This window comes from Silene latifolia, chromosome 9, assembly GCF_048544455.1.
Source record: "Silene latifolia isolate original U9 population chromosome 9, ASM4854445v1, whole genome shotgun sequence".
In the NCBI taxonomy this organism is placed as follows: Eukaryota; Viridiplantae; Streptophyta; class Magnoliopsida; order Caryophyllales; family Caryophyllaceae; genus Silene; species Silene latifolia.
Window position 1 is genome coordinate 145,360,178 of NC_133534.1, and position 12,201 is coordinate 145,372,378.

Consider the following 12,201-nt stretch of genomic DNA (forward strand, 5'->3'; position numbering starts at 1 on the left):
GGGGATTCATGAGAATTGATCATACGAACATATTCTCAAATTATAAGCAAGCAATTATTGCTGTGATGGATCAAGTTGGTTTATATCTTACAATCCTAGGAAAGTTTGGATCCCGGAGCCGAATCGATTAGATTGTACAACACCTACATGTCGACTTAATCTTCCCTACTCAACTATATGCATGGTCTAATGAGACTCGAGTTGGTTTATGTCTTACAAGTCTCAATGAAAAGATAGGTGATGGGAAAAATATGTAAGGATTCATTGGCTCACATTTCATCAAACTTAACATGTGCATAAGTTGAGATCACAACAAGCAAGCAAATAAACTATGAAAACATATTAATTTAAGCATGAATCATCCCCCATGTTGGTTTCCCCTAATTACCTGTTAACCCTAGCTAAGGAAACTACTCACTCATTATCATGTTGAACATGCTAGCAAGGTTGTCAATCATACCAACATAGTAAAACATGATGAATAAATGAAGATGATTAACAATAATTAAAAAGGGATTAAGAGGATTATACCTACTAATGATTCCAATAATAAAGCAAAGAATAATAGAAGTACTTGATGATTGATTGGAAGGTTGTCAATCTCCCAATAATAACCCAAATAATCTTCAATTACCCAAAATGAAAGATGAACAAAAGAGAGATTAAGGAAATGAAATTTGTATTAAGACTTGATTAAAAGTTGATTACAAGATTAAAGAGAGATTTGATTGATATTAACTACTCTAAAGATTGCTAAGAAGAACATATTTAGCTAATTAGACTAATGGGGTATTTATAGGGGGGATTAGGTACATAAATTAGGGTTTACTAAGGGCTTAAATGACGATTAAGTCCTTGAGGAATCGCCGGTCCCAAGAGAGACTCCGGTCTCCTTTTCACCGATCCTTGAAAAATATGCGCATCCTTCCTTGAACGAGTAGAAGACGGATCAACTGTCACACAATCCGAGCAACCAGGGCACGGGACGGGCGGATTGTGGAGGTTCTGGCCGAGCGGATTCTTGGGGTGGACGGGCGGATTGTGGTGGTTCTGGACGAGCGTCCAGCTGGGGAAGACGCTCGGATTGCTTATCTTGGACGGGCGGCTTGTGGGCAATCCGCTCGGATTGTCTGTCAGCTTCTTACTTTCTTCTTTTCTTCCTTTCTCTTCATAAAATCCTTGAGGACTTCCTCGGAGATGCAAGGATCGTTTCTCATCATTGCCCATCTACTATAGTATGTACAAAGGCCTTCTAGTCTTGTCTTCTCTTTGATGCTTGATCATTGAATTCAATCAATTTAGCTCTATTTTTCCATGAAAATGTAAGGTCTGCACTCTTTTCCTACCAAGGAAACAAAACCTCAAAGAATATGCAAAATAAAGGACTAAAGACAATAAATGACCCAAATATGCACTAAAAAGCATGGGAACAAGGCTAATTCGGGGACTAATTATGCTCAAATTATGGTCACATCAAATATCCCCAAACCGAACCTTTGCTCGTCCCGAGTAAAGAGGTGACAAAGACTAGGACCGTTATTTAAACTAACCTAATAGCATAGCCGATATGAGACAGTTAGCGGGTCTCACTCCGCCCCTTCAACTCACAACAAGACAACCATGAGGTAGGATGCCTTCTTGCAAGGCAAGGTGGGTCTTGCCAAAATGGCGACACATCCAAGCATTAAAGCACATAAAATCAAGTAATGGAGGCATCTACAAAAGAATAGCCACTTTCCTCATCTAAGTGGCGAAAATTATCTACAAGGGAAACAATTCAAGGGTACACACTCCTCCATAGATGCAATTTCTTCAAACTACTAAGCCTAGAAGGATACCAATAAATCACCTCCAAGTTGTGTCAAGCTAGGGTACCTTTGTCCTCAATCGTTAACTGCTTTTGTCAATAGTAGGCTCCCTATGGCGTTAGAAACACTAGAGGATCGCGGAATTCCCCCTCTTGCCTAGACAAGAAGAAGGGTCGTCCCCTCTATACCATGCACAAAAATGGATACGATGGATAAAGGGATTGATAATATTTGAGTTTCATTTGGGAGTTTGCTTTTGTCGTTTGTTTTTACCTCCAATTTCTTGTGGCATATAACATTTGAGAACACTTTCTTTTGCCATTTCTTTTGATTTTTGGCATTTCAATACTTGACAACTTTCAACTTTTTGCATTTCTTTTTGAACATTTTTAAAGTCACCCCATATGTAGTGAGGGTGCCTTATATTTGAAGCATAGGAATCTATTTTTGCTCCTCTTTTCATTTGATGCATTTTTCAAAATTTCTTTTCTTTTCTTTTCTTGAACTCAAATCAATTTCTTTTTGTGCCCATTCCCTTTGATGACAAAAATGTGGTAGAACATGGATGATGGATGCATGGTTTCAAGGGTCACCTTGGAATAAACGGTAGCCAAGGAGTTATCACACCACAAGGTACTCTTGACTAGGTCTTAATCCATGGGTCAAAGGATACTAGCATGACACATCCTAGGGTGTTTTACAAGTATTCTAACAAGCAAAGTCTTAAGAAGAAAAAGCATCTAATAGGGCCTATATACACTTGTCAAGCTTCCCAAATAGACGGTTTCACAAAATTTTTCTAACATGCAAACTACATGCCATGATGCAACTAACATAAATACATCCTAATGCATATGCTTCTACCAACTAATATGACATATAAACTAAATGCAAGTCCTAAATTCACATTGTTTATACCGCATCAATCAAAATAAAGCCACATAGTCATTAACATAGAGAGGAAAAAGGAGATTGGAAAGATCATACCATGCGGTCTTCAATATCCTCATGTCTCGGATGTGGCGTAGTCGATCAATGTGAACAAGGATAGAATAAACACAATATATACAAGACTACACTACATAGGAAATGAACTTGTTTTTGGTTTTTCAATTTTTCAATTTTTTCAATTTTTCAAAATTTTTGATTTTTTTTGATTTTTTTGAATAAAAGTTAAGTTAGAATTTCCCATCCCCACACTAATATGGGCATTATCCTCAATGACCAATATGATAGGAAATTATGCAAGTATGATGCATGATTTCAATACTAAATGCAAGCGATACTATTCTACACTACATGATGCATGGGTTTTTTGTTTATGACGGAGAGCGTAATTTAGATTACCTCCCGTTGCGTATGCATGTACTTCCCCAAACAAAGATAGACATTATTTCTAATGTCTTAAATTTTGGGGTAGTTCATGCACACAAGATGCAATGCATGAAACTATATATTGTCATTTTGGATTTTTCAAAAGTGGGAACAATAAAAGAACACCTCAATGGAGCCGAGGTGTTAGTCCTCTATGTTGCTAGGACTCTCCAAACTATGATCAAGATAAAATAAATAAAACAAAGAAAGAAGTAGACAAACCTCAAGAGGGTACGAACCTCCAAAGCTTGCTAGTCTTCCACCATATCATCATTGTCATCATTTTCCTCCATAGAAGCGGACTCATCTCCACTTCCCTCTTCACTTCCTTGGTCACTTCCTTCATCATCTTCATTAGCCTCTCCTTCTTCATCTACCTCTTCAACAATGCCCTCATCATCAACAACCTCATCATCGACATTCTCATCTTCACCCGGTCTTTCACCCTTCGATGCACTTGGAAAGAAGACTTCCTTATCCGCCCAACTAGGCAAAGGACATGAAGGATCAAGTAGTCCTTGCCTAGCTAAATGAAGGAGGGGTGGATATTGGGCCAAGTATGCATCTACTCGATCATTATAAGCTTGTTTGTGCATCTCTCTCATGAGGAGAGTCATGTAGTCATTACCCACTACAACACCTTTGGATTTGAACTCTTGATATTTGAATGGATAGGGTGGTGTGACAATGGAGGAGGAGGGCTTTTCAATTTCGCCCCTTGGTTGACGGATGATGTACTCGGCTTCGTTTTAGAGTGGAATAAAGTAGTTTGTTCGATGGAAAATCAAGCGGCATATCTTCGAAGGCAAAGTGAAATATCTAGCATCATTGGTTAGCCACCCATAGTTGGTGTCAAGAGAGTTATGCTTGACCCACTTGTACTTGTTAATCATGGCATCCATGTCAATGAGATGACCCCCTTTGATTGCCACATAGGTGTTATTCTTGTTGAAATTTGGATCAAAGTTCTTGGACAAGAGAGTAACTAGACCTCCATTTACGATAAAAGCGGTGGCTTCCTTTCCACAATCAATATTGAGCCATCTTTCCACCAAAAGCCTTAGAGCATTATAAGGCTTGGTGAATTCCCTTCTGACATTTAAGGCCGACTCAAGTAGAATAAAATCGAGATTTGTAAAGTGATTAGTGTATTTTCTTGCAATTATAGTATTCCCGATGACCTTGTGCCATACTCTAATGCCCGGATGGTGGACTAATAGAGCGCAACAAGCATGAAAGCTCTCAAATTTCTTCCCGGAAATCGCCTCCCAAACAGGAGCGGGGTCATATTTTTCGGGCATCTTATGATAATAAGGTGTATCACTAAGACCTAATGCTTTACTCAAAACATCAAAGGTGATGCGCCTATTCACATTGGCAAGGCGAAACTCGATGTATGTTCTAGTCTCTACCTTAGTCACTTTCAATGAACTTAAGAATTCCAAGGTAAGGGAGGGGTATGTCAATTCTCTTATAGTAAACAATTTTCCCAACCCCATGGCTTCAAAGAAGGCTTTTGTTTGTTCAAGGACACCCAATTTGTTTAAGGCATCTAAATATAGGAATTTGGTGGGTAGAATGACTTTCTTAGCATACTTGGCAAATGTATCCCTATGGGAGTTATAAATGAAAATTACCTCCGGATAGTTTGATAATTGAGCAATCTCCGGAGTTGTTGATGTTGTTGCTTCCAAGGGAGGATTTTGTTCTTGTTGAACTTCCAAGTTTGCATTAGGAACCACCATAGCCATTGAAGCTTTCTTTTCTTGAAGGCATTGTTGCCTTTTTGAGAGTGCCTTTGCCTTGAGTGCCTTTGTTGCTCCTTTTGTTCTTGCCATTGAAGATTATACCAAGAAAAGATTGAAAATCTTCAATTTCCAATTATACCCAAATCAATTTTAAGATGAAAGGATTTTCGTTTGTATTTCAAAAATCGACTCAAAGGTTGAAGATTTTGGTACTTGGATTAATTATTGTTTTAAAAGGAGTGATTAATTGTTGTTGTAAGGAAGTTTGAATTTGATTTTGTTGAATTTGGTTGAGGAAATCTTGTTTTTGGTGATGGAGAGGATGAGGGTTTTGGGGTTTTTGGGTAGTGTTTGAATGTATGAATGAATGAATGAATGAATGTGGGAAGGGGTATTTAAAACACCCGAAATTTCAAAAATGCAGGGGGAAGACGAGCGGATTCCCTTCGGGACGCTCGGATTCTGCTCAATTTGGGATCAGGAAATCTCGCCTAAAGACGAGCGTCTTTCAGTGAAGACGAGCGGATTTCTGCAATTCAGGACGAGCGGATTCCCTTAAATATGAGCGGATTCTGTTACAGTGAATTTGGTTATTCTGCACTGGCAAAAAGACGAGGGTCTTCTTGCTAAGACGAGCGGATTCTTTCAGACGAGCGTCTTCTCAGCTGGGACGCTCGGATTCTCTAACAGACCAAATTTTTCAATTTTGCTGCTCATTTGGACGGACGGATACTTCCACAGACGCTCGGATTCCCATAAGACGAGCGGATTACCCATAGGGACGCTCGGATTCCACGTGGTCTACCCGGATTCAGTTCCATCCGTGCACTTGCATATCCCGTGTCATTTTCATTCTTCAAATCTCGTGTTTTTCATTGTAGGGGCACTACAAAGGCATGAATAGCCTAGGCAATTGCTATCCCCACACTAGGTTAAAGCACTACACATCAATAAAATCATTAGTCCCTCCCTCACTTCTCTAAAAAATGATAAATATCATGATCAAGGCATAAAAATCCGAAAATGACAAAAAATGCAATGTAAGAATTAAAATGCAAGTTAGGGAGTTAGAAATATTTACAAATGGTGGTTTGGAGAGGACTCCACCAAACTCTCATCCTTAGAGAGATGTCACGGGGGCATGTCCAAGGTGTTGTTGATGTTACTCAACACCTTGAAGAAGTAGTCAAAAACTTGTTCATTGTCATGATAAAGATCCTCAATAGATCTTTGCACTTGTTGTCCTTCATGTTTGTCTTGATCGATAGCATTACCAATATAGGGATTGAAAATCCCTTGAAACTCATCGTCCCAAAGACCACAAACTTCATCTACTTGGTCACTAAAGATCTCTTGGGTTGATAGAGACAACTCTCCCACTTTCTTGTTTTGGCCAATGAGGCCATCCTCTTCATTGCTTGACTTTGGTGAGCTTTTCAAGCTCTCTTTGTTACAATTCACTTGCTCTTTTAATGGAGCATCATCAATTTTCTTCTTCCATTGGAATTCCGACTTCTTCCTATCATCCTTCCGGCTATAATGATCAACCATAAAACATGGTTCATGCAAACGGGGAGCTTTTATGGTCTTGTCAAGATTGAAAGTTATGCTCTCATCTCCCACTTCTAGAGTGAGCTCTCCATGCTTCACATCTATCACCGCACCCGCGGTGTACAAGAAATGTCTTCCTAGAATGATTGGGATATTGGAGTCTTCTTCCATGTCAACAATGACAAAGTCCACCGGAATAAAAAATTTCCCAACTCTTACGGGAACATCTTCCCATATCCCTAATGGTGTCTTCGTCGATCTATCGGCCATTTGGAGTGTGATATTGGTGCATTTAAGCTATCCCATCCCTAACCTTTTACTTACCGAGTACGGCATAATACTCACACTAGCCCATAGATCACATAAGGCTTTGTTGATCGTGGTGTCGCCAATGGTACACGGTATTGAGAAGCTTCCCGGATCCTTAAGTTTCGGAGGTGAACTCCCTTGAAGGATTGCACTACTCACCTTAGTGAAGACGATAGTCTCAAGCTTCCGGATCGACTTCTTCTTTGTAAGGATGTCTTTCATGTATTTCGCATAAGCCGGCACGTGATTGATTAATTCCGTGAAAGGAATCGAGACTTCCAAATTCTTCACAATCTCCATAAATTTTCCAAGTTGGTCATCAAATTTGGGCTTGGCTTGACGACTTGGAAAAGGAAGTCTAATCACAATGGGGTCCTTCTCCTTGGCCTTGTCTTCATTTTTTTTTGAAAATTCTTCTTTTGATGTTTCTCCATCCTTGGAGTTTTGCACAACTTCTTCTTTGTCACTAGCTTCCACAACTTCATCCTCAACTTGTTTCTTTGGTGCTTCATACCTCGTACCACTTCTCAAGTGAATGGCACTAACCGTTTCATGTCTTGGGGGATTACTTTGAGGTGGTAATTGCCCTTTTTTTCTTTGTGAGCTTGAAGATGCTAGTTGAGTCAATTGGGTTTCCAACATTTTGGTGTGGGCTAGGATGTTGTTGATGGTGATTTCCTTTGCTTGACTATCCTTTTGCATTTGAGTGAAAAACTCTTGTTGATTCTTTTGCATTTGGAGGACCGCTTTTTGAACATCAAAACCTTGGTCATTTTGTTTATTGTATGGAGTTTGATTTTGGTAACCTTGGTTTTGGTTGTAAAAGGGTCTTTGATTTTGGTTTCTCATAGGAGGTGGGGTGTATGTTGGTTGAGGGTTTTGAACATTTTGGCTTTTGTAAGAGAGATTTGGGTGGAATTTGGTGTTTTCATTGTAATAATTGGAATAAGGGGTACCACTTTTGTATGCTTGAAAAGCATTCACTTGTTCCTCTACATTCACTTTGGTCATGTCCCAAAGTTCCACAATTCTCACATATCCCACTTGGGATTGATGAAGATGCCGTCATAGCATTAACATGATGCTTTGGTGATTTTGATGCTTCTTCAAGTCTAGCCATAGCTTTTTCAAACTTCAAGTTGATGGTATCAATGTGAGCACTAAGTTGAGCACCCAATTGAGTAATGGAGTCCACTTCATGCTTTCCTCCTCTAGTAGCCTTGCGAGGTCTACTATATTATGAGTTATAGACCGCCATTTCCTCAATCTTCTTCCAAGTTTGATTGTCGTCAATTTCGGTGAATATTCCATTTGATCCCATGTTGAGAATGTTTCTTGAGTCTTCATAAAGACCATTCCAAAATTGTTGTACCAAGAACCACTCGCTAAGTCCATGATGAGGACATGAGCGACAAATTCCCTTGAATCGCTCCAAAGCTTCATACAAATATTCTTCATCTCTTTGCTTAAAGCCCGTAATTTGAGCTCTTAGCATGTTAGTCTTTTCCGGTGGGTTGAACTTTTTGTAGAAAGCTAGAGCCAACTTCTTCCAAGAATCAATTCCGAGAGTAGCCTTATCAAGGCCTTTCAACCATTGTTTTGCGGTGCCAATTAGAGAAAAAGGAAATAAGACCCATCGAATTTGGTCTTGAGTTACACCGGTTTGAGAAATCGTATCACAATAGTCACAAAAAGTCTCCATGTGAGAGTGAGGGTCTTCACTAGGCATCCCCCCAAATTGGCTTCTTTCGACTAATTGGATAAATGCGGATTTGGCAATAAAATTTCCGGTTAAATGTTGTGGTGTGGAAGTACCATTGGGTAGGTTCTCCTCGGTTGGTACGGAATGTGATGAAAATTTAGGCATTGTGGGTTGATTTTGTGTTGGGTTCTCCTAACCTTCTCTTGCAAAAGGGTTGATGAACTCAATAGTGTTTGGTTGAATATCTACAACCTCACCAATACCTCTCAAAGTTCTTCTAGCAAGTCTTCTATTGTTTGTCAAAGTTCTTTCAATTTCGTGATCAAAGGGTAACAAGTTACCTTGTGATCTTCTAGACATGCAAAATATCAAACAACTCGAAAATAATTAGAACAAACCTTGAGGAGTTTTACTTCCCCAAGGCAAAGAAAGACACAACTAATAACAATTTAAGAAAATTTAAATCAAGTTAACACCGTCCCCGGCATACGGCGCCATTTTTGGTCGGACTCCAAGGGAGGTTTAGTTTCCGGTACTTGTCGTTAGGAGCACCTAGACCAAAACACAATTTATAACTCCACAAACAACTCTACAATTAGTAAAGAGGCAAGTAAAGGTCGGATCCCAAGGGACGGGAATTGAGATGAGATTTTCAATTGCAACTAGCGGTGTCTAGGAGTGTCACAATTTGGGGTTTGAAGTAGAAGATCACTAAACTAAATAGCAATAAAAGTAAACGAGCAAGATGATTAAAAAGGGATGTAAACAATTGATAAAAGGCACTAGGGTGTCATGGGGTCATAGGGGATTCATGGGAATTGATCATACGAACATATTCTCAAATTATAAGCAAGCAATTATTGTTGTGATGGATTGAGTTGGTTTATATCTTACAATCCTAGGAAAGTTTGGGTCCCGGAGCCGAATCGATTAGATTGTACAACACCTACAAGTTGACTTAATCTTCCCTACTCAACTATATGCATGGTCTAATGAGACTCGAGTTGGTGATGGGTAAAAAATAGGTGATGGGTAAAAAAAGATAGGTGATGGGTAAAAAATGCAAGGATTTATAGGCTCACATTTCATCAAACATAACATGTGCATAAGTTGAGATCACAACAAGCAAGCAAATAAACTATGAAAACATATTAATTTAAGCATGAATCATCCCCCATGTTGGTTTCCCCAAATTACCCATTAACCTTAGCTAAGGAAACTACTCACTCATTATCATGTTGAACATGCTAGCAAGGTTGTCAATCATACCAACATAGTAAAACATGATGAATAAATGAAGATGATTAACAATAATTAAAAAGGGATTAAGAGGATTATACCTACTAATGATTCCAATAATAAAGCAAAGAATAATAGAAGTACTTGATGATTGATTGGAAGGTTGTCAATCTCCCAATAATAACCCAAATAATCTTCAATTACCCAAAATGAAAGATGAACAAAAGAGAGATTAAGGAAATGAAATTTGTATTAAGACTTGATTAAAAGTTGATTACAAGATTAAAGAGAGATTTGATTGATATTAACTACTCTAAAGATTGCTAAGAAGAACATATTTAGCTAATTAGACTAATGGGGTATTTATAGGGGGGATTAGGTACATAAATTAGGGTTTACTAAGGGCTTAAATGACGATTAGTCCTTGAGGAATCGCCGGTCCCAAGAGAGACTCCGGTCTCCTTTTCGCCGGTCCTTGAAAAATATGCGCATCCTTCCTTGAACGAGTAGAAGACGGATTAGCTGTCACACAATCCGAGCGTCCAGGGCATGGGACGGGCGGATTGTGGAGGTTCTGGCCGAGCGGATTCATGGGGTGGACGGGCGGATTGTGGTGGTTCTGGACGGGCGTCCAGCTGGGGAAGACGCTCGGATTGCCTATCTTGGACGGGCGGCTTGTGGGCAATCCGCTCGGATTGTCTGTCAGCTTCTTCCTTTCTTCTTTTCTTCCTTTCTCTTCATAAAATCCTTGAGGATTTCCTCGGAGATACAAGGATCTTTTCTCATCATTGCCCATCTACTATAGTATGTACAAAGGCCTTCTAGTCTTGTCTTCTCTTTGATGCTTGGTCATTGAATTCAATTAATTTAGCTCTATTTTTACATGAAAATGCAAGGTTTGCACTCCTTTCCTACCAAGGAAAGAAAACCTCAAAGAATATGCAAAACAAAGGACTAAAGACAATAAATGACCCAAATATGCACTAAAAAGCATGGGAACAAGGCTAATTCGGGGACTAATTATGCTCAAATTATGGTCACATCAGACGTCAATTCAGCAAGCTCTTCTTTTTGCTTATCAGGAGGAGGAGTTTGTTGATGCGGCGGCCAAATAAATGAGGCTTTTGATAGCCTCGCTGCTGAGATGGATGTGGCGGCACATATGCATAGGAATGACTAGCTTGTCTACGCTGCCTAAACGCATAAACTTCATCGTTCCCCGCCAGACAGATAACATCATTATGCTCTGCAGCACCACATCTCTCACAGTAGACCACCTGTTGCGCCATAGTATGGAACTGAGGTGGACTACTCCAAGGTTGTCTACTCTCCAGCTTGTCGGACCTTGTAGTCTGAGCCTCGAATTGTGCTATAATCCTGGAGATGCTAGACATCTTGGCAGAATAATCAAAGGTACTCAAGCCTTCCCTTTGATAATCTCTCTCCTAGAATCCTGTCTAGGTAGGACCAGTAGGACCTATCAAAACAACACTAAAGGAAAAAGATAATTCCTTGAGGCTAAAGACAGACAAAAATAGACAAGCAAATAAAACAGTTGCCTTCCCGGCAACGGCGCCAAAATTTGACACGGGTGTCGCAACCCTATCATAAGTAAAAACAACTGGCTCTACTAATGCGGCAGGAGTAAGTCGGGTATCGTATTCACAGGGAGGCGGTCACTATCTACTTGTTACTCGGTCTGTCTAAGGTCACAGGGGGGTGTGGGTTGATTTCTAAACTAAAAGCAATAAAAAGCAAGGATTGAAATAAGAGATTATTCAGATAGAGAGAAATATGCGTGCCAGGATGTCGGTTCACCATGATATTACACAAATCAGGTAAAGGTAGGTCAGTCGGTCTGATGTGAGAAGGGTAAAGGAAAAGTCCTCTCGGTCCGCTATACGCCCTAAAGCACTATTAGCTTAGCTTTCACCCTCACTAGTGTAATCTATTATTCATAGCAGGTCTGTTTATCCCAATCTCTCGATCTAGGTCTGAATTTAACCAAGTTAACTAATTCAGTTGCATGCATTCAACTAAAGAGATTACTGTTATTTTGCTAATGAAACAATTCTTACAACAAAACCAGCTAAACCAACTATCGCATCATCGTTATACTACCATGGTTCCCCTAATCCTAGCAATAGAGAATTAGCTACGCATAAATAGAAAGAGAACAAGAGATAAAGTAGAAATAAACATAATAAAGAGACGAGCATGTTAGAAATTTATATCTCATTACTTAACATATTCATATATGTGATGATTTAATTTAGTCATAAAAGTAAATGTTGATCTTATGCATGCAAACAAAAATAAGAATAAGGAAGAAATCGTCATCTTACATTGAAGATTTCGGATTATTGGGCACAAGTAAGATCTCCTTCTTACTTGCTCTTGAGCACTCCTTAAATGGAAGAACAAGGATTCAAGTATAGAATCCCTCCCAAAGAATAATACCTAAGGTAAT

At 39.3% G+C, this 12,201-nt stretch overlaps 1 non-coding gene across 1 annotated transcript; it reads left to right on the top strand.

The window, feature by feature from the left end:
- Positions 1–8,178: 8,178 nt before the first annotated feature.
- On the top strand, positions 8,179–8,285 carry LOC141602972 (small nucleolar RNA R71). The gene has a single exon (XR_012524874.1). It is a non-coding gene; the product is annotated as a small nucleolar RNA R71 (small nucleolar RNA).
- The last annotated feature ends 3,916 nt before the right edge of the window (positions 8,286–12,201 follow it).